Genomic DNA, 23,471 nt, shown 5'->3' on the forward strand with positions numbered 1-23,471 from the left:
GCTATATTTTTCTTGACTGCGAATTTGAATTTGCAGTTGCACATTCCAAAGGCCTTGTGAGTTCTTTCCAGTTTGGGAAAAGGAACAGCTAAGGGCACCCATGGAAACACTTACTAATTGTATGACCTTAGGCAAGTCCCCCTAACCTCACCAAAGATAAAATTCCCCCATCAGTAAAATGGGAATCATAAAATGGAGATAATAATTCGGGCTACCTGCTATGATTGCTGTGGGATTAGGGGAATGATGCACGTGATACTTTTAGCAGAGTGCCTGGTGCCTAGTAGGTGCCCATTAAAATTTAGCTATGACTGTTCCCTTTAGCTGACACACAGGACTGCCTTGAATGTTCACATTTCCAGAGACAGGTGCTCGGGAAGATTTCTCAGTGTTCCGCCTGCCAGGTCGGTGCTCACTGTAAACTGTCAGTTTACAGTTCAAAGAATCCCTTTGTTCAAAGGGTGAGCAAATCCAGGTCTCGTGTATCTGCAGCAATGAAACAAGGGAGTTTTCTCCCTGATCTTCACCCCAAAGGCAGAGTCTCTCTTTTTAAATGCCTGCACACATGTTATTTATTTATTTTTGGTTAACGTTTAAATTGAGGTTTTGGCTGAAACTCAGCCCGCGCGCACTTGAAAAGCCAACAGGCTCATTGGGCAGCCGACAAAGCTCTCGGGATTTCCCCGCGGGGCTGCGGAGAGTACAGACAGGAAGCCTGGGGACCCAGCGCCTGACCAGAACTTCCTCGGGGGAGGCTGCAGGGGAGCAGGCGCATCCTGCACAGAACGCTCTAGAGCGCCGCAGGCCAAAGCAGCAGCCTGCTCCCGACACGTGCTGCAAGAGGGTCCCGACCTGGGGGTCTGTACCCTGCACGCATGAGGAGGGAGGTGGAGGCTTTCCCCTCAGCCCCCCGGAGAGAAGCTGACCCTGCCAGGCTGGAACCTTCCATTCCGGCCCAGCCTCTTCCTCCCTCGCTGTGCCGAGGAGGGATCTAGAAGGGACTTTCCAGAGAGGGTTAGCGTGCAGGGTGTGGAAATGGAATAAAAGCATATGCAAATAGGTCTTAGCTGCCTTCCTCTACCCCAGCAAATAAGAGTCTTTCTCCAAGACGCTTGACCGCTCTTCCTTCCCTGGATGGCAGCAGCAGGGCCGATTGGAGTGGTAAACCCTGGGCCGGAAGCCATGCCAAAGGGGTGGGCAGGATGGACAGGAGACAGTAGCACAACGAGGAGGGGGAGAACGGAGGCTGAATTGGAAATGATAAAATAAAATGAAATTTTAGGAGCTCGCTGTGAGTATGAGCTGGGAAAAAATAATCATTGCAAGCTGATTTATTATGTACTTACCTTCTGTTTGAGAGGCAGCAGGCTTTTGTACAGTGGATTATTGCAGAGTAAATGGCACATTAAAGATATAATCAAGATGTTTAAGGCATATTGAAATGGCATTAGAATTAAAGTAGGTGAGAGACTTTTGTCATGGTCTAGAAATATAAAAATGTCAGTGACTTGGAGATATTTCCAGTGCTTTAGTAAAGATGCGGCTTCATTTCCAAAGGGGACATATTTTTAACCTTTTGTTATTTTCAGGGTGGGGTGGGATAGAGTGGGGTCAGGAAGTGGTTTAGAATCTCTATGGATGATAAAATAATATGCTTTAAACCCTGGAGCTGTAGACTGTGGTCTCTATTTAGGAAGTCATAAACTTTCTTGCAGTGACAACAGCATGAAAATATTGCACAGTAAATATGGTGCTCTTAGGAGGTTTCAGGGCTGGAGGATTATGGCCATTACTTTTTGTTTATTGTGTTCCTATTCTCAATCTCAATTTTGTCTTGTATATTAAGAATTTTTAAAAATTTTTCTAACTTTTTTAAAGAATCTGTTACATACTGAACCTGACTTGTATACTAATTGGCAAACAGTGTCACTTTTCTTTCTTGATGCCTCGATGGGCTTAATTATTGTATTACTGTATTTTTTTGTCATTTGAGACCTTTATATTCAGTGTCCTTTCTTTCTTCTTTTTTTTTTTTTGAGATGGAGTCTGGCTCTGTCACCCAGGCTGGAGTGCAGTAGTACGATCTCGGCTCCCTGCAACCTCCACCTCCTGGGTCCAAGCGATTCTTGTTCCTCAGCCTCGAGAGTAGCTGGGATTACAGAAGCGCGCCATGACGCTGGCTAATTTTTGTATTTTTAGTAGAGACAGGGTAAACCCTGTCTTGCCATGTTGGCCAGGCTGGTCTCGAACTCCCAACCTCAGGTGATCTTCCCGCTTCGGCCTCCCAAAGTGCAGTGTCCTTTATTTCATTTGTGTGCCCCGGTTCTGCTCTGATTTTGCCCCAAACCCTTCTGAGTATAGCGCTCTGCTGACATTTTATCCCCGTTATTAATAATGGGCTTTTGGACATAACTTTTGGCTTATCTTTATTTGTTTTTGTTATTGTTTTTAAAATCATACTGCTGTCCTTATGCATGGTACTCCTTGGAACAGATAAGCAGCAGTACAAGAAGCTCTTTGAGAGAGAGAAAGTGGACTCTGATGGACTCTGGGGGTCATGCAGGTTGTTTGGGGTTGTTGGACTGTTAGCTTGTGGAGTGGGTGGTGTTTCATCTTCAGGATTCCATGAGGCCAGGCCTGGGATGGGATGAGGAGCTGACTGGATGGCCCCTGGTGATGCATTCCTGTGCCCTCTTCTCATGTCTGAATTCCTAGAGTCCCACTTTCTCCAAAGGCCCTGCGGGAATCAGACACATGCACTGCTTCAGTTGGGTGTAGTTTTAGGTTCTCAGTGGAGGCCTTTAGGCTCAACCTGTAGTAAATATTTGTTTTCTCTGGCTGTCAGCAATCTTTAGTCTTGGGTGTGGTCCCTTAAAGCCAGCTTTTGGGCAATTTTTGAATTGCAGTGGGGATTCCTCCTTCTGATTGTTCTACAATCTGGCAAACGTTTCTTATTTTGTTTTGGGCTTCAGTCTTATTTAGTAACAAGAGAAAATCTTCTATTTTCAACAATAACTTACAAATTATTTTTATGACTTACACTTTGTAAAGCATTTTTGTCATTTCATGTAATTCTTTCATAAAATTTGTAAGGTTGGTAGAAACAGTATAATTAGCACATAATGGGAACTTATTAAATATTTGTTAAATGAATGAATTAAATCCATTTTACTGCTGAGAAAATTGAAACTCAAAGAGATCAAGTGATCTATTTAAGGCTCCACTTTCCAATAGGGACTCGCATCTGATTTTTCCCATTCCAGACTGACTCTGATATAATATCTTACATACTATTTGTTACTCTTTCTCCAAGATCTTGGAAAGATCCTTTGATTCTCTAAGAAAAGATAATAGGACAATGCAAATGCGTGGATACACCATCAAAGGGGTGGCTGAGGGCTGTCTACCTCTTTGTATAGTTCTTTCCTAGGTTCCTGACTCTGCTAAAAACTTATATCCTTAAGGATATGACTATTTAGATACATTCCTTGTTGGAGATAAGAGCACAAGTTCATTGCTGAATCATGGTGTATATATACAAAAAAAAGAGTGTGCAAGTTCATGCTGAAAAAAATGACTATCTTGAATTTTTAATATTTTTTGGAAGTTTGAGCATAAAACTCTGCACATCTCAGGGGAAGTTAATTTCAGAGTTTTGGATGTGGAGCTGAATATTTTCTCTAGGTTTGTCTCTTGGGGTACTGGAGGGAGTCATGCGGTGCCGCCATTTTGGGGTAATCTTGGTGTGTAGCATTCAGTAGTCATCTGGCCTACAATCGTCATTATCAGCTGCCCCCACTGCTGGAGGAAATGTCACCCATATCAGTTCAGACATTAAAATAATAAGAAAAGAGCCAGTTGTTCTAACCAAACCAAGAATTAGGCTTAAGGTCACACCCATGTACCAATAACATCCATCAGCTTGCCAGAGACTTCCTTTAACCGGGGACACCAGGAACAGAGAGAAAGAAGAAAAAATTCCCTGTTAAATCTGAAGCTAATTAGAGAGGGATGCCAAATGGGTGTTCCCCACAAGGGCCTTTCCCTTTGACTTCTGTAACCCGAGATTCAGTTTTGGCTCTGGATTATCTCCCAGAAGAAAGCTGCAAAAACAACTCGGGTTACTTCTTTACTAAACTGATCCTCTTTGCTGCTCCAGTGTGCAATTGTATTGCCACACAGAGAGTCTCAAACCTGTCAGTCTTTTTTGCAGTTGTTTTTGTGTCTCATAGGACTTCCTCAAGTGAAGATTGTAAATATTTATTTTTATATTTACTTTTGAAACATCTATAGTTTTTGTTGCTATCACATTGTTCATTTGCATTTAGGTCCGTCATCCATCTGAAGTATATTTTTGTGTATGATATAAGACAGATCTGATGTTAATGTTTTCCTCTTTAGGTACTAGTTTTTCCCTCTACTTTTTAAAAAAAATAAAATGTTGGAATTAGGATCGTTTTAGATTTATAGAAGCATTGCATAGACAGTACAGAGAGTTCTCGTACACTCCGCTCTCCTGCTTTTTGATTTCTTCTTCTGCTTTGAAAGGATATTTTTACCTGGTCCTAAATTACAGCATGTACACAGATATCTTTCTAGAATCTCATTTTTATTCTATTGGTGATATGCTATTTCTGCTCCAATGTCACATGTTTAATTATTATTTCTAGAGATTTCATAGCTTTTGCTAGGAAACCTGAGCTCTCACAGGACTTTTAAGAGGTCAAATTCAGCCTTCAGGCAAGTGAAATAATATCAACCCTGTAGTTGTTGCTGCTGAGGTAACCGGCCAGGAAGTAACACAGCTGCTACACAGGGAAGGGAGGTGATCACTGGTCACCTGCCCTTTTCTCTGGGCACAAGTCTTGGACACAATAGCAAGGACCAGGCTTTGGAGTAGAGTTTCTTCACCTTAGCGCTATTAACGTTTTGGGACTGAAAGTTCTTTGCTATTGGGGAGTACTGACCTGTGCATTGTAAGACATTTATCAGCATCTCTGGCCTCAACCCACTAGATGTCCCCCAACTCATGACACCTTGAAATGACAGCCAACTCATGGCAATCAAAAATATTTTCAGACACTGCAAATATTCCTAGGAAGGTTAAGCCTCCTCCTCCCCTCTCCCTGCCCCTCCAGTTGAGAACCACTGCTCTGGAGCCAGCCTGAGTGTTAACCTTGGCTCTACTGTTTAGTAACTGTATGCCTTCATTTTGCCAATGAAAAATAGCCAAATTCTGTAAAATATTTGAAGAGATATATTCTGAGCCAAATTTGAGTGACCATGGCCTGTGACACAGCCCTCAGGAGGTCCTGAGAACATACGCCCAAGGTGGCCCAGGTGCCTATTGGTTTTATACATTTTAGGCAGGCATGAGACATCAATCAAATGCATTTAAAAAATACACTGGTTTGGTCCAGAAAGGTGGGACAACTCAGAGTGGGGGCTTCCAGGCTGTAGGTAAATTTAAACATTTTCTGGTTAATGGTTGAGTTTGTCTAAATACCTGGGATCAACAGAAAGTAATGGCTGGATTAAGATGAAGGATTGTGGAACCCAAGTTCTTATTTGCAGAGGAAGCCTTTAAGTACTAGGCTTTACAGAAGATAGGTTGTAAAATTTCTCCTCTCCTTCTCTCCCTCTCTCCCTCTCTCCCTCTCTCCCTCTCTCTCTCTCCCCGTCTCCCCTTCTCCCCCTCTTCCCTTCTCCCCCTCTCCCCCTCTCCCCCTCTCCCCCTCTCCCCCTCTCCCTCTCCAGAGACAGAGTCCTGCTCTGCTGCCCAGGCTGGAGTGCAGTGGTGCGACCTCGGCTCACTGCAACCTCCACCTCCCAGGTTTAAGCGATTCTCCTGCCTCAGCCTCCGGAGTAGCTGGGACTACAGGTGGGCACCACCACACATGACTCATTTTTGTATTTTTAGCAGAGACAGGGTTTCACCATGTTGACCAGGCTGTTTTCGAACTCCTGACCTTAGATGATCTGCCCACCTCAGCCTCCAAAAGTGCTAGGATTACAGGCAAGAGCCATGGTGCCCGGCCCATAAGATATTTCTTATCAGACTTACAGCCTGTGTTGATGTTAATGCCGGAGAGGTATAATGAGGCATGTTCGAACCCCACTTCCCATCATGGCCCAAAACAGTCTCTCAGGTTACATTTTAAAAGAGCCTTGGCTGAGGAGGAAGTCCATTCAGATGGTTGGGGTTGGGTGGTGGGGCGGGGGGGGGCTTCAAATTTTGTTTTTGGTTTACAATTTCCTCCTGTGTAAAATGCTAACAATAATAGTGCCTATTTCCTAGGATGTTCACGAAGGCCAAATGAGCTAATTAATCACACAAAATGCTCAGAACAGACTCTGGTAGGAAAGACCTGAGCTGAATGTTAACCATTACATTATTTTAAAAAATCCTTTACATTTGATCTCACTCCTGATTATCCCATAGACTTCCCATTTTTCCTACACCTCCATATCTTCTCCACCGTGGAGCAAATATGTTTAAATCACAACAATATGTACCAAAACATTACATGTCTGTGTTAGTGAAATGGAACTCTATTTTCAGGGCTCAGTAACTGCTAATTAATCAACTCCCATCATAAACTCTTCTGAGCTGTGTGTGAATTTTATTTGCAGCTGCAGAACAGCAGTTCCAGTTAGTTAACAGGCCTTTAAGTGACAATCCACCTCTTTGGAGCAGGAGAAAGGCCCAGAAATGATTTTCTGAGCAAGATGGTCATGACAGTGGGGAAGATAAAAATCTGGATAAGGAGAAGACTGAGGATTTACTTGATTCATTAACTTGATGGCTTTGGGAACGCCGTGTTCATTTGCCGTTAAAACATACCATCATCTTGCAATTCAGAGGGGGATGGATGAAGACTCGCCTTCTAGCAATTCATGTTACTTAGTCACCCAGAAATTTTGTTTTGTTTTGTTTTGCTTTTTGTAGCAGCAGCTACTGTAAAACCAATACGTTTGTTATTAAGCTTGCCTGAGAGCCTTTCTCCCGGGAATGATTATTTCTAGTGCATAAGAGCTGGTTGAGGATGGCAGGTGTAGGCTATCTCTGCCTTTGTCCTGAAGGCTCAATTCCTTCTTCCAATGAAACCAGAACTTGGTTTGACGAAGAGAAGGAAGTGCCTTGGACTGAGCGGTGGGGACTGTAGTCAGGCTCATTGGTTTGATGACCTTGGTGATGCTCACTTAATTCACTTAGTCAATACAGCAGAGTGGTTGGAAGCCTGAGTTCTGGAGGCAGCATGATTAAGTTGAAAACCTAGTTTCTTAACTTGCCAGCTCTGTGACCCTGGGAAAGCTGCCAAACCTTTCTGAGCCCAATTTTTCTCATTTATAAAATGAAGTTGATTGTAGTACCTACCTCACAGTTTTATTAGGAATTTTTAGTGAAAGAATTAATTTAGCCTCACACATAATAAGCATTTAATACATCTTAACTACAATGATAACTGTTATTATTCATTTGTGAGCTTTCCATGAGCCAGGCATGGTAAGGATAGAGGACACATTCAGGTCAAATAAGACATTTTGGGTTTCTGAAGAGTTTATTCCCTGGAGATTGGAAGGAGAGGATTGTTTCCACAGAGGTAAGCATCTAAGGCTGTGGACGTGGGGAGGGAATTGGAGAAGCTTTTTGGGAGGTGGTGACCTTTATGGAGGGACTTGTCCCCAGAGACTGGTACCTGAGTAACTACAAAGGGAATGGACCCCAGTCATTCCCTTTGTATGGGCAGAGCCCATTCACATAGATACAGAACGTCAAGACCATGGAAACAGGCGTGTGAAACAGAATATTCTCCCCAACCCCAAATAGAAAACAGTTACCAAGTTTGAAATGTATAGGCTGGAAGACCAGAGAGAAATGTATTGCCTGTTTCTGCTTAGTGAATCTAGCCCTGAGTTTCTGTGACTTTAGGCATGTTTTATGCCAGGCGTCTGATTCCCAGCTGACTGGGGCCCAGAGCCTAGAGGTGCCCAGCACAAGGTGTATGGGTTGCAATTATTTGTTTGGCTATTTGCGGTTAGTAATGTTTCTTTTCACCTTGCAGGAACTCACCTCATGGTTATAAGGGGAATTTGTTTTACAGAAAGGGCTAGTGAAGTTCAGTACTGGGGGATCACCTTACAGCTCCTTCTTGGCAAAAATCTGTTGACCCCAAAATGTTTCCATGCTTGCTCCAGCTTTCCTCCTAAGGCGGTGCAGAGATCTAAATGAGATAATTATGCAGACTATTTAAAAAAAATTTTTTAAATAAAGTGCTACGTTAGGTACTACATACTTTTTTTTTTATAGCCAGCATATAAAGCAATTTGGATGTATCTCCTTTACATCTTTTGAGAATGAACTGAAAGACCAGGATTAATTTAGCTTTGAAAGGGTATTGAATTTGTAAAGTTGTACTAGGTAAGTCTCTCCTAAAAGCCTCGCATATTGAAAACCCATTCCTTTATTCTAACTCTGTATAGCAAGAGCAAATTGCCACAGTAGTATTTTTTGGGGTGAGAGCTGGCAAAGTCATACTCACAACAACTTTTGGGTTCCTTTATAATTTTCCCTCATATGGTGAGAAAAATACATAAAAGGAAAGGGAGTGAATTCTTGAAAATGGAAGCAAATCGTTTCTCTGTCACAATGCGCTATGACCAAATGAGGTATGGGATTTCTTTTCATAGGACAAGTTATACATTTGCCCAACAGAGTTACACAGTAGGACTGTGTCTTAAAAGGGAATTCAGTTTTTTATTGATCTAATGCAACTACAGTTTTCCTGGGCTGTGCACTGGGGAAATGATAATAATGGATGGAGCAGCCATGCTGACAAATGTAAATGGTCAATGTTTAAAAGACCTTCATATTGCTCTTTTGTTTCCGTGTTTTCTGACTGCAAATCTCATGAAGTTGACAAAATGGCTCATAGCACAAAGTACGTCCTGGTAAATAGGAGGCAATTACTTTGCTGTGTTGCTCTGTCCTGTTCCCCATTCTGGCTGAGGAATGGCTCCGACTGTGCAGTTTAAGTTTATTTTGGCCTGGCTGCTTCAGTAGCACAGGAACAAACTAGTGCCTTATTGGAGATATAGATTCTGAGGAACTGGAGGTTCGAGGGTCTGGGTGACCAGAGACAGGTGGGGGTTGGGGGCAGTAAGGGGGTCAATGGCTTACCATTCAGATCGTCACCACCCTGATATCCAGCTTTCCGTGCAATGCAGTGACTGGGAGCTTGTGGGAGGTCATCTGAAAGATACTGTGGTCTTCCAAAACAGAATATGTCAGTCAGGCAGAGGATGGGAAGATGACTGAGGACGGGAGGGGAACTTTCAGAGGGCAGAGAGAAGGAGTGGTTAATCATAATAAAAGCATAGAACTTGTTATTATAAAATAATTACTCAAGAAGTGTTTTCTAATTGTCTACCAGGTACGATGCACTGCTGTTGTGGGAAAGGGTTAAAAGAGGTGGAAAATGTGATATCTGCCTTTGAGAATTTCACAGTCTCACAGGACTTGCACCAGTGGGTGCAAGACCCCACAGGATAGCGTGTTAAATTGCGTGATCGGATGACAGATGTGTGGGATGATTTTTTACCCTCCTCCCAGCTGTTTTCCACACCCAACCAGAATATTTAAAAAATACAACCTGGATGACATTCCTTCCCTGTTTCCTCTGTCTTTAGTTAAGGTCAACTCCATATTTCTCAGCAAGGCCAACATGAATCAGCTCTTGCCTGCCTGGGCCTCCCTCTCCTCATGCCATCCCTGGTCTCGTTATTGACCTCAGTAGAGGGATCTCTCTCCGTCCTCACAAGAGTGCCTGGTCACATCCCATTTGTGACTGTTTAGACATTCCGTTCCCTGTGCCTGGGACTCCCCTTTACCTGGTCTTCACCAGACCACTCTCTACTTATTCTTCAGGGTTTCTCCTTAAATGTCATTTCTTTCCAACTACCAAGTGCTTCCCAGAATCTTTAGCTTTTCCACCGGTCGCATTTATCACATTCGGACTCACTTGTTTGTGTGATTATCAGTGAGATTTCAGTCTCTCCTGTTTGGTGATCTCCATGGGCCATGCTGGTCTTGTCTGTGCTGCAACCCCAGGATCTGGCACAGGCCTGACACACACAGCAGGTGCTCTCTAAGTCCGTGATGGGTGAATGGATGAGCAAGGCGAGGTTCCACTGGGTCAGTACAGTTGTCCTTTCAAAGCGCTTTGTTGCTCGTCCTGGATCTCTTGGTATGTTGAACTTAGCATCCTGTTTGTCTACCCTCACACACTCATAAGCTTCCAGAGGGCAGGGATTGAATCATCATCATCTTTTCATCTCTAGCACCTGGTTCACATAGGAACTCAGTGCAGGTTGTAGGATGAAGGAAAGAATAAACGAATGGAGCGGGCCTTAACTGGATTTTAAAGCTTGCCTGGGGAGGAGGGTGGAGAAAAAGTGAATTCAAGGATCCAAAATAGCAGTGGGAGCTGGGATGCAAAACAAGAGTAGGGTTTTGTTTTGTTTTAAAGTTGAAAATCTGCATTAGAAAAATACCGGATAGTCACCAGACACAGCATGACAGGATGTACTCATGCAACAAAGATGGGAGGGTTGAGTGGGGGGAGGCTTGGAATTTCCCCAGCTGAACTTTATACCTTGAATGATGTCTGTCTCTCAGAGCTTGCGGCTCTCCTCAGGAGTTTTATCCATTCAACAAATTTTTATCAAGCACCTATTCCATGGGGAAGATATGCCTCCCCTCGAGGAGCATGAAAATTGGCCCTTAAGGGGTGAAAAAAAACTTACTCTCTTTATGTGTAAAGCACAAATATACACATAGTATATGTAGACATGTATCTGTAGTGTTAACACTTCATAGTAGGGGGATTAGGAAAAAAAATGTCTGAAAAGTTTCCTTAGAAGGATGATAATGAAAAAAAGATTGAGAAACGGACCTACTCTGTGCCAGGCATTCTTCTGGTTAAAGTGCCTACTCCCATGAAACTTTCGCTCTTACGAGGCAGAAAGGCAGTAAACAAATAAGTAACTATAACCGTGAACTAATGATAAATTCTGTGAGGTAGAAAAGCAGGCAAGAGGCTGGAACATTTGAGGAATGGGTGGGGCATGTCTGTGGTTCCTTTAGGTAGGGTAGGTGAGGGATGGACTCTGATGAGGTGACGTTTGAGAAGAGTCTGGAAGAAGTAAGAGGTGGACAGTGGAAATATTTTGGGAAAGGCCCTTCCAGGAAGAGGTAATAGCTTGGTGCAATTAAGAACAGCAAGGAGGCCAGGTGGGCAGGAGTGGATGGATGAGGGAAGGATGGTAGAAAAGGAGATTGGAGGTAGAGGCAGGGGCCGGATGACATGGGCCTTGTAGGCCATACTGAGGGGTTTGGGTTTTGTTCTCTGTGTGATGGAAAGCTGCTGGAGAGCTTTATGCAGGGCAGTGACATGATTTGATTTATCTCTCCTTTTTTATTTTTTGAGACGGAGTCCTGCTCTATCTCCCAGGCTGGAGTGCAAAGGCATGATCTCGGCTCACTGCAACCTCCACCTCCCAGGATCAAGCAATTCTTCTTGCTTCAGCCTCCCGAGTAGCTGGGATTACAGGCACTCGCCATCATGCCCAGCTAATTTTTGTATTTTTGTAGAGACGGGGTTTCACCATGTTGGCCAGGCTGGTCTTGAACTCCTGACCTCAGGTAATCTGCCCGCCTCGCTTTCCCAAAGTGCTGGGATTACAAGCGTGAGCCACCGTGCCTGGCCTCTTTTTTTTTTCTTTTTGTGTGTGTACTTTAAGTTCTGGGATACATGTACAGAAGGCGCAGGTTTGTTACCTAGGTATACATGTGCCATGGTGATTTGCTGCACCCATCAACCTGTCATCTAGGTTTTAAGCCCCACATGCATTAGGTATTTCTCCGATGCTCTCCCTCCCCTTGCCACCCACCCTCCGACAGGCCCTGGTATGTGATGTTCCCCTCCCTGTGTCCAATGTGTTCTCATTATTCAGCTCCTACTTATGAGTTATCTTTTAATAAGATCTCTCTGACTGCTATTTGGAGGGTGGACTGCAGAGGCAGGAGTGGAATCAGGAGACCTCACTGTTGCAGGTCTCCGAGGTGGGAGCTGATGGTGGCTTGGGTGAGGGTAAACAGTTAGATTCTAGGTGTGCTGTGAAGGCAGAGCTTGCCGAACCCGCAGAGGGATTGAAAAAAGCGTCTCCTTTCTACCAGCTGCTGGCCTCTCTTGTGAAGGCCAGGCTGAGTACATAGTTATCTAGCATTCTGCAGTTACTTATTTTTCATCTGTATATCTTGCCACCTTGTCTAGTCTTTGAATTCCTTTCGGGAAGAAACCATTTTTGTTTATGTCTCCAGGAGCCAGACAGTGGGGCCGAATGGTTAAAAGTGTTAGTTGTCTGTGTTAGGTTAATGTTTTAACTGCTTAGCCGCTGCTCCTCCTCCTCCTTCTCTTCTTTTTCCTTCTCCTCCTCCTCTTTTTTAATCAAGTGAGGACGGCAATGGTTTTTTTTTTTTATGGCTTTTGAGAGTGAAGTGAGATTTGCGTGAAAGTGCCTTGTTGGCTGATTGTGATGTCTCACGCCTATAATACCAGCACTTTGGGAGGCCGAGGTGGGTGGATTGCTTGAGCCCAGGAATTTGAGACCAGCCTGGGCTACATGGCAAAACCATCTAAGTTGGAGCACTTTTCCCCTTCCATGTCTTGGTTTTCCTTCATGTGAAAGAGAAGGCGACGCTTACTTAAAAAAGTGGAAACTCTCAAATAATTTACATTGTATTCTAAGTGTAAAAGGTCACGTCGAGGGTGATGGAGAAGCCATTACATGTCTCTTGAGGGAAGTGAGTGTCTCTAGTGAATCATTATGAGTAAACGGATTTGGTGCTGCAGCATGAGCAATACAAAACGTTTATGTAGTAATCACCAAATTGTGTGGATCCAACCAGAATAAAAAAAATGCCTGAGCTTTGGCTTAGGGCCATGACTGAACGGGAGCATGAAGCCTGGCATGGAACAGAAGGAATGAAAGGCATGGATGTAGCACAGCGATAGACATAAATAGATGCAAGTTTAAGCAGAGATGAAAATGCGTGGCTGCCGCTGTTTCCCTCTGCACTCACGGCAGGCTCAGAGCTGGAATTAGAACTCTGGCAGCAGAACTCCCAGAGCCTGTTGTCTAAGTGTTACACTTTGCTTTCTCCAGATATACCCAAATGTTACCCCAGAATCCTTCTACCAGTAGATTAATTCCCCCTGGCTTCATTAAGATAGTGGGGTTCAGGTTTATTTTACAGTTGCTGTTCATTTGTTCACCCACTCATTCATTTGTCCACAATTTAAACACTACTTTTGTGCATCTGCCTTATGCCAGGCACGGTTAGGTGCCAGGGATAAAACAATCGTGAATAAAACGTGAATAAAACAATCTCGGCTTGGGGCTACATTTAGTGGAAGCAACACTTCTTGTTTAGGACTATCAGTGGTGGGAGGACCCAGGGTTTGTGTGATTTGCCACAAATTTAATGGTGCCCTTTTCTGTACTGAACCAGGAAATCTTCTAATTGGTGAAGAAAATCAGCAACAATCTGAAAAATAAAATATGGCTCCCTACACTTCACCTTGGACTGGAAATTGGGCCGCCTGCCATCATTTTCTGACCAAGCTGATTTAGCTATTTGACCTTGGGCCTCAATTATAACTCATGTTCAAGCAATGGTTTCTCATACATTAGTTTACTTTGCTCCTTCCAATACCTGATGGGTGAGAGAGGACCATTTCTAAGGAGGTCTCTGATGTGTAGAGAGGTTATATGACCTGTCTAGTTCTCACAGCTGGTAGGAGAAAAGCTAGGGCTAAAACCCAGTTCTAACTTCTGTCACCATTTTTTTTTTGGAGACAGTCTCTGTCACCCAGGCTGGAGTGCAGTGGCATGATCTCAGCTCACTGCAACCTCCACCTCCCAGGTTCAAGCAATCCTCCTGCCTCAGCCTGTTGAGTAGCTGGGACTACAAGTGTGTGCCATCATGCTCAGCTAATTATTTGCATTTTTAGTAGACATGGGGTTTCACCATGTTGGCCAGGCTGGTCTCAAACTCCTGACCTTGTGATCCCCTCACCTTGGCCTCCCTAAGTGCTGGGATTACAGGCATGAGCCACCGTGCCCAGCCTATCACCTTGTTTTTATTATCTCATCATGCTGTCATCTTAATGTTTTTAACTTTTCAGTTTCCCCATCTTTAAAATAAGGAAATTAAACTGTGGGGTTTGTGAAAGTAAGTTCCCTCCCTCTCCTCTCTCCCTCCTTCCCCTCCCTTCTCTCCCTCTCTCCTTCCCTCCCTGCCTCTCTCCTTCCCTCTCTCCCTCTCTCCTTCCCTCCCTTCCCTCCCTTCGTTTTCTCGCTCCCTCCTGTTCCTGGACCAAACTGAGGGTCAGGCTGCTGTTTCTCGGGGCCCAGTAACGAGATGCAGATGAACTGGGGAGGAAGATAATTTTTATTTCTGTAACTGGTTACAGGGAGAAGGCCAGGAAATTATCACTAGACCAACTCAAAATTACAAAGTTTTCTAAACTATATGTCTACATGTAAGTGTGCGTTCATCTAAAGACATTAGTGATTAATTTCTTTTAATCTGTAACTAAGGTCTGAGTCCTGAAGACCTTCCTTTAGAGCCTCAGTAAATTTACTTAATCTAAATGGGTCCAGGGGCTGGGGTGGTTACTTATCTTGTCTCCTGCTAAATCAGGGAGGTTCAGGGAGTTCCTTTAGACCCCCAATAAACTTGTTTGTGGAGGCCTGGGGAGTTTCTTCAGACCCCCATTAAAACTTGTTTAATCCTAAATGGGTCCTGTTAAGAATTCCTTTGTTATTTTGTCATGCTTTAGTGTCCAGGCAAAACTTTTGGTGGGCTTTTGTTGCATTCCAGCCTTTGTATAAGGGCACTGGCTCAATCAGCTTTTAATGTCTACCCTAGTTAGTCAGTCAGTGCTGGGACAGTTGTGATGGAAGCCTTCGGTATTGAGACCTAGCCTCCCTCCCTTCCTCCCCTCCTTTCTCCTCCCCTCTCCACCTCCCTCCCTTTGTTCCTTCCTTCTGTCCTTCCATCCATCCTTCACTGGAGTTCCTACTATGATCAAGACATTATGCTAGAAGCTGGAAATAATGTTACACAAAACACATGCACAGACCCCATTAAGAAAGTTAAAAAGCCACCCAAAGAATGGGAGAAAATATTTGCAAATTATACATGTGGGACTTGTATCTAGGATATATAGAGAACCCTTACAACTCAATAATAAAAATACAAACAACTCAATTACAAAATTGACAAAAAAATCTGAATAGACATTTCTCCAGAGAAGCTATACAAATGGCCAGTAAGCACATGAAGAGATACTCAACATCGTTAGCCATCAGAGAAATGCAAATCAAAACCATAGTGAGATACCACTTCACACCTACTAGGATAACTATACTCAAAAGATAGACATTAACAAGTACTGGCAAGAGGTGGAGAAACTGGAACCCTCATACACTGCTGGTGGAATTGTAAAATAGTGTGGCCGCTTTGGAAAACAGTCTGGCCATTCATCAAATGATAGCCATAGAGTTAACCTATGACACAGAAATTCCACACTTAGGTATACGTCCGTGAAAGGAAAATAGATCTCAGGACTCCCAAAATCACTAAGCCAAAGGGAAGTCAAACTGAAACTGTGTTAGGCAAACCTGCCTCCCATTTTATTCCTACGCAATCTAGCTACAAAGATAAAAAAGCTACATACCTCCCTCACAATTTGCCCACAAGGAAATTCCTTGTGGACAAAAGACAGAGAGAATTCAGTCATTCCTTGCTCATGTGAGACCAATGCATGCCTGATTGCTTCCTCCACCCTATTATTTCACTAAGCCAGACTAAGGCATAAGTGACTATTCCTCTACCCTCCTCTCACATGTAAATTGTGTATTCAGTAAAAGGCTAACCAGAGACCAAAACATGCAACAGTTTGTCTCACATCTACCTGTAATCTAGAAGCCCCCAACCTCACTTCTAGTTGTCCCACCTCTCCAGACTGAACCAGTGTACATCTTACATATATTGATTGATGTCTCATATTTCCCTATAATGTATAAAACCAAGCTGTGCCCCGAACACCTTGGGCACATGTTGTCAGGACCTTCTGAGGCTGTGTGACAGGCATGTACTTAACCTTGGCAAAATAAACTTCCTAAATGGATTGAGATCTGTCTCAGATACTTTTGGGTTCACACATCCATGAGAAATGCAAACATATGTCCACACAAAACTTGTACCTGAGTATTCATTCATAGAAGCATTATCAAATAGGCAAAAGGTAGCAACAACCCAAATGCCCATCAGCTGATGAATGGATACATAAAATGTGGTAGATCCTTACGATGGAATATTATTCATCCATAGGAAAGATGTACTGATACTCATTAAAACATGGCTATATCTTGAAAGCATTATCCTAACTGAAATAAGTCAGTCACAAAAGGCCACTGATTATATGATTTCATTTATATAAGATGTCCAGCACATATATAGACAGAAAGTAGATCAGTGATTCCCCAGGGGTGAGGGAGGGGAATGGAGATTGACTGCTAATGGTTATGAGATCTATTTTTGGGATGATGAAAATGTTCTGGAATTGATTATGATGGTTGTACAACTCTGCAAATATACTAAAAAACCAATGCGTTTTTCACTTTAAGTAGGTGAATTGTCTGGTATGTGAGCTATAACTCAATAAGGCTATCATGTACTTATTTTATTTTATTATTATTTTTTGGAGATGGAGTCTCGCTTTGTCACCCAGGCTGGAGTGCCATTGTGCAATCTTAGCTTACTGCAACCTCTGCCTCCCAGGTTCAAGTGATTCTTCTGCCTCAGCCTCCCAAGTAGCTGGGACTACTGGTGTGTGCCACCATGCCTGGCTAATTTTTGTATTTTTATTAGAGACGGGGTTTCACCATGTTAGGTGAAACTTGAACTCCTGACCTCAGGTGATCCGCCTGCCTCAGCCTCCCAAAGTTCTGAGATTACAGGTGTGAGCCACCACACCTGGCCTATGTACATATTTAAAAAACACTAGCATTGTCTCTGTGCTTGTGGAAAACAGTCTTGTTGGAGAGATAATTTTAATCAAATAATTATACAAAATTATCTAACAATTACAAATTATAGTGAAGGAAAAGAATCTCATATTATGAAAGAGACTAGCTGGAGGCTAATGGGGGGGCGGTAGGTAAACATTCAAGTGCTCTTACAGAGATCCCCAAGTAACACTGGCTTAAATAAGGTAGATGTTCCATTCTTGCTGATCTATCAGTGCAGGTGTAAGCAATCTGGGGTGCATATGGAAGCCTCACCATTTTGGGGCTCTTCTGGCATGCTGCTCTGCTGTTCCCTGGGGGGCTGCACTCATCTGCATGGTCCACAGTGGCTCTCCACCATGCCTACAGTCCAAGCCTGAGAAGAGGGAGGGAAACAGTACAAAACTCGGCACTCCTGCTCATATTCAGCACTTTGTCACACCAGGTGAGGAAACAAAGTCAGATGTTCATCTGTTGAGATACCACTTAAGGGTTCTATTAGGAGAAGAGAATATATATTGGGCAAACAATTAGCAATCTCTGCCATAGATGGCCTCTCTGAGGAAGTGACATTGAAAGCAAGAACCTCGGGATAAGTTGATGTTAAAGAGACAAACGAGTTTTCCAGGCCAGGGGGATGGCATATGGAAGGGCCATGAGGCAGGAAAGGCCAGCTACCACATTTAATGATGCTTAATGATGTGCGTGTCTACTGTGCACATCCCCTCCAGATTTTTTTTTTGTTTGTTTTAACAGAGTCTCTGTGGCCCAGGCTGGAGTGCAGTGGTGCAATCATAGCTCACTGCATCTTCCAATTCCCAGGCTCAAGTGATCCTCCCACCACATGCCACAATGCATGGCTAATTTTTTGTTTCTAGTAGAGACAAAGTCTCTCCGTGTTGCCCAGGCTAGTCTTGAACTCCTGGGCTCAAGAGATTCACCCACGTCAGCATTCCAGACTGCTGACCTGGCCCCCTCTGATGTTTATAACTTATGAGTACCAGGACTAGGCCTGGTACTGGGAAGCAGCTGCATTGGATTTACCAGGCTTTTCACTCTTGTATTTTACAGGGCTGGGACAGGCCTGGACTGCAAGGAGGGGTCTTTGCACCATCTCTGAAAAGCCTATGTGTATCCTCAGCTTTGAGAACTGAATTCCATGGGTTGTGTCAGTGTCAGACCTGTGAAATTCAGTTCTTCAGCTGGGATATCTCTGTCGTCGTGGGCTTGAGGACACTGGAGAGAGTAGATCATGGAGAACTTCAGTCTGCTGAGGAGCTTGGAAGACTGGAGACAGAAGGCAGAGTCTCAGGCTCTGAAGGAATAAGGAGTGTGGGTTCCTGTGAGAAACACTCATTTGATTGTGAAAAGACTTGAGTTCTATGCTAAGCAGGGTTCCAAGTAGCTAAATGAATGATCTCAGCAAGTCTTTCTTGCTGCTGCTGCTGCTGCTGCTACTCGTTTACATTTATCGATTACTTAACGATGATTCAGGTACTGTCGTAAGTGCTTTACATGCTGTTATAGGAGACTCTTGGGAGAAATCTCTTTAATGAAGCTTGGGACACATGGCATTGCCATGCAATGATTTTCTTCCCGCTCTTCACGGAATCAGAGGGAATAACAGAATGTGACAATAATTCTTTAGCATGGACTGCTGAGGCTTCTGGTTCCTTTTTAAGATCTGTGGTGAAAGAAGATGAGAAACATGGGTATGCCCTTCTTTTTGTCCCCCTCTTCCTTTATTTGAATCTTTACTTCCTTCTATAAATATATTAGGGCTACATTGTCCCCTTGTATTTCAAACAAGGCAAAAAGAGGTTGTAATTAGACTTTACTGCAATCCTCAGTTTCTCCACGGAACAGGAATGCAAAGGTTTTGAAGGCCTCTCTATTTGCTGACATGGTCAGCTGGGTGCCGTGGGCCAAGTCCTTCTGTTGTCCTCCTCTGTCACCAAGTAAGCTAGGTCCATTCTGAGGCTCAGGTTTGCTGTGATGATGACCACTTTTAGGCAGAAAGTTAGAGGTCTCACGAGTGCTATATAGACTTTATCAGGCTTTAGATTTGATGGGGAATAAGGAATGTGACTTGTCTTTTGGGAACTGATTTTTGATTCATCATTGTCTCTTGGTGTCCTGGAATTTCCATGTTATTACAGTCTACTGAACGAAAGAGTAACCTGTGCCAGAGGAGAGGCGAGTGAAAGACTCCACAGCATGCTCATTCTCAGTCTGTCTTCTCAATGCCACCGAGGTTTACTGAGTACCCACTATGTGCTGAGCACTGTGCTCAGGGCTTTGTATGCATGATCTCAGTGAATCTCACCAAGCCTCATCTGGAAAATGGGGACAAACTAACAACAGGATGGCAAATTAAAAAACACGTAACCACGTTCTACAGATGCAAAGGGGTGCTTGGTTATTATGAAGGCCCCCCGGCAAGCGTGTGGGACATGGGTGTGTTCTCTGGGTCGTACTGATCAGATCAAGGACCTCCCCCACCCTTCTCACATTCTGCCCACTTCCGCCCTTTGCTTATCAGACCCTTAGCCAGTGACTCATTCTAGAACCAGAACCTTGGTGAAATCTCAACTGAGACCAGAGATCGGTGTCTTCAGTCCTAGACTGATGGAGAAAATCCAGAATGTATACTAGAAGTTCCAAGTGCTCTGGGTTTCACCTCGTCTGTGCTGTAGACAGAACTCCGATTTAGTACAAAAGGCTCATTTTAATTTCAGGGGCACTATTCCTGAAGCAAACCTAATAAATGAAATATGGAATTCGCAGATACACACACACATTAAAAAATTAACCTGGTGTATCTGTGAAGAGTAGGCAGAAATTCACTGTATAAAAGAATGCTTCATTTTATAAAGAGTTTGTGTTAAGATTCCATTAGATAGTACATTTCTCAAAGATTTTTGAGGTTGTATTTGCTTTATCAAAACTTGGTTTATGTAAGTGGAAAAAGCATGTTGCAAAATAACTTGGTGTCTATGATTCAGTTTATGTAAAATAATAAGTGCATGTAGGAATACTTGTGTTGAACGATGTACATTGATTTGTTGACAATGATTATCTCTGAGATGGTGGGATTTGAGATGTGTTTTTCTTTTTTTTTGTATTTTTCTCTGTTGTTTGACTTAGAACATGTTTAGTTACAATAATAAAGTTATTGAAGACAATATAACACCCAATTGTGATGAGTCCAGACAGTACTCATGCTGTGCATTTCTTAGACAGTATGTTGTACAGGTGGGTCATGGAGGAGTGGAGAGAGAGCCCTGATTTGTTGTCCCACGAAGAAGAGAGGCACAGGATAATATGTAGTGTGATTCTTTTTTTTTTTTTTGCAAGAGGAGAAATGTGTGTGTGTCCATGTAAGTGTATAGATGTCCAGTGGGTAGTGGGTGTTAAGATTGCAAGTGATTTTTTTCCTCTCTTCCTTAATTATGCTTTTCTGCCTAAATAAAAAAAGAGCATTCTCCAAAAATCCATCCATGTGTGCCAGTGGTTTTAAATGTGTTTCTTGGACCAGCGGCATCAGTATCACCTGTGACTTTTTTTGAGTCACTCTGTCACCCAAGCTGGAGTGTGGTGGCACAATCTTGGCTCACTGCAACCTCCGCCTCCTGGGTTCAAGTAGCTGGGATTACAGGAGCCTGCTACTATGCCCGGGTAATTTTTGTATTTTTAGTAGAGATGGGATTTTGCCTTGTTGGCCAAGCTGGTCTTAAACTCCTGACTGCAGGTGATTCGTCCACCTCAGCCTCCCAAAGTGTTGGGATTACAGGCATGAGCCACCACGCTTAGCCTGGGAATGACTTTTGGATTAGCCAACCAACCTGTGAACTTTTTAGAAATGTAAATTTTCAGGCCCCACTCAAGACCCCCTGAATAGAAAACTCTAGGGGTAGGGCCCAGCAATTTCTGTTTTTACCAACCCTTTGGCTGACTTTTATGCACACTAAAGTTTTAGTACTGATAGGGTCAATCAAGGGACATCTCCATTTCCCTGGAACTGAAATATAGCTGACATTGACATGAAAGATGCTGGCCCACTCCTACAAGTATGCATGCAAGTATTCCACAAAACTTATTTCTGAGAGATGAACAACAGGACCACAAAACTTCAAGATCATTAAAGTGATATTTCCACCAGTGAATGGTAGATCTCTAGGTTTTTAATGTGCAAACTTTAGGTGCATAAAACCACCTGAAGAAGTTGTCAATTAAGGCAGGCTCCTGGGTCATACCCCTGACCCACAGACTAAGCATTTCCAGGGATCTGTCATTTTAACCATCCCTCACTGAATGTCATCAAGGAGGTCCTAGGACAACACTTAGAGCAACTATTCTAGGCTTTTTCAAATGCTGTTTTCCCCCTCCATACTGTTATGTTTCTTCTTTCCAATTCATCCTTTCTCTTCCTGTCGTGACTGATGGGGTCTCAGAAGCAGATTAGCCATCCTTTCTGCTCTGTGCTTGGGATAGAATAGCTCACATGCTGCTAGAGAGGTGCCTTGGGAGTAATAATAATGATAATGGAAGTATTGATTTGCCATCCTCCAATAACAGAGGAAGGTCACGATTTATCAGCTCACATTAATGGGACGAGGTGGAAAGTTGGACAAACTACCTCACAGTCTGCCTTTCCCTGGTTCTAGGTTGCTGAGATTCAGTGATTTAGGGACACAGTGGTTTCCTAAGTCCTGCCAGCAGTCAAACCTTTGTTAGTTAAAAGGGAAATTTCTTTTTTCATATTTTCTCACATCTAGACTCTTGCCCTCTTTTCTAATAATATTTCAGAGAGACAGCTCCCAGTTTGGGTGTCCAGGTGGTCAGAGAGTCTGGAAAAATGCTCTGGGGGCAGGAAACCAGGAAACAAGCCATCTTGTCTAGTTCCTCTTTGCTCTTGTTAGCACTAAGGTGATTTCACAACAGTTTTTAAAGGACGTTCTGCTCCTATCTCCTGCAGAAGGCCTTCCAAGTAGAAGAGTTAACTTTGATTATTCCTGGGAAAGTGCAGCAAATATAATTAGAACTTTTCTTTATTGGATATTTACAATGCTCCAGATATCTTGTATTAAAGAAAGATTTCTCTATTTTCTATATCTGAAAACTGAGGCTCAGGGAGGTTACATAATTTGCTTACATTTCACACACAACATGTTAAGTGTCACAGTTAGACTGCACAGGGAGAGCCTATGTTCCTTTCACTAAAGTTTGTACTGTATTAGGATTTACAGTTTGTAAAGCACTTTAACACACATTAGTATATTTGTTGAACACCACATTCTTCAGTGAAGTAGCTCTTCTTTTTTTTTTTTTTTGAGACAGAGTCTTGCTTTGTCACCCAGGCTGAAGTATAGTGGCGTGGTCTCAGCTCACTGCAAGTTCTGCCTCCCGGGTTCAAGCAATTCTCCCTGCCTCAGCCTCCTGAGTAGCTGGGATTACAGGTGCCCACCACCACGCCCGGCTAATTTTTGTATTTTTTAGTAGAGATGGGGTTTTGCCATGTTGGCCAGGCTGGTCTCGAACTCCTGACCAGTGATGTGGCTGCCCCAGCCTCCCAAAGTCCTGGGATTACAGGCGTGAGCCACTGCGCCTGGCCATAGCTCTTCTTGTAATCCTAATTTTAGAGATAGGAAAGTGGAATTTTCAGAAGATTTTGCAACTTATCTGTCCCCCGTGCCATATAGCTGGTAATTGGTGACGTAGAGCCTCAAAATCAAGATCCCCATAGCAAAAAGTTTATTTTTACCTAAAAAAGTATACAAATATACATAAACTTGGAAGGAAAGAAAAAAAATCTTTAGCCTCAGTTTCTCCAATGTGACTGAAAACAGAAGAGCATGCATTGAGGCCCACTATGACTTATTCCTCCACCTGTGCCTTTGGTCAGCAGGAGTGAGCCCCTGTCCATGACCAATTTCACCCCTGGGACACAGTTATACTTTAAAATATGTGATAATTAAGAAACCATATGCGCTTTTTCTTTGGGTCCTGCAGTGCTCCTAAGACTGGTCAGATTTCACTGTCTCTGGTCAGCACTTTTTTTTTTTTTTTCCTGAGACAGTCTCACTCTGTCACCCAGGCTGGAGTGTAATGGTGCGATCTCGGCTCACTGCAACCTCTACCTCTCGAGTTCAAGCGATTCTCCTGCTTCAGGTTCCTGAGTAGCTAGAGTTACAGACGTGCACCACCATGCCTGACTAGTTTTTGAATTTTTAGTGGAGATGGGGTTTTGCCTTGTCGGCCAGGCTGCTCTGGAACTCTTGACCTCAAGTGATCCACCTGCCTCAGCCTCCCAAAGTGCTGGGATTACAGGT

At 43.4% G+C, this 23,471-nt stretch overlaps 1 long non-coding RNA gene across 1 annotated transcript; it reads left to right on the plus strand.

Annotated features, from left to right (window-relative positions):
- Nucleotides 1-396: 396 nt before the first annotated feature.
- On the plus strand, nt 397-20,329 carry LOC101001076. The gene is made up of 3 exons (XR_648679.4): nt 397-1,291; nt 17,376-17,584; nt 18,211-20,329. It is a non-coding gene; the product is annotated as an uncharacterized LOC101001076 (long non-coding RNA).
- Nucleotides 20,330-23,471: the final 3,142 nt, after the last annotated feature.

The sequence above is a fragment of the Papio anubis genome, chromosome 5, assembly GCF_008728515.1.
Source record: "Papio anubis isolate 15944 chromosome 5, Panubis1.0, whole genome shotgun sequence".
NCBI lineage: Eukaryota > Metazoa > Chordata > Mammalia > Primates > Cercopithecidae > Papio > Papio anubis.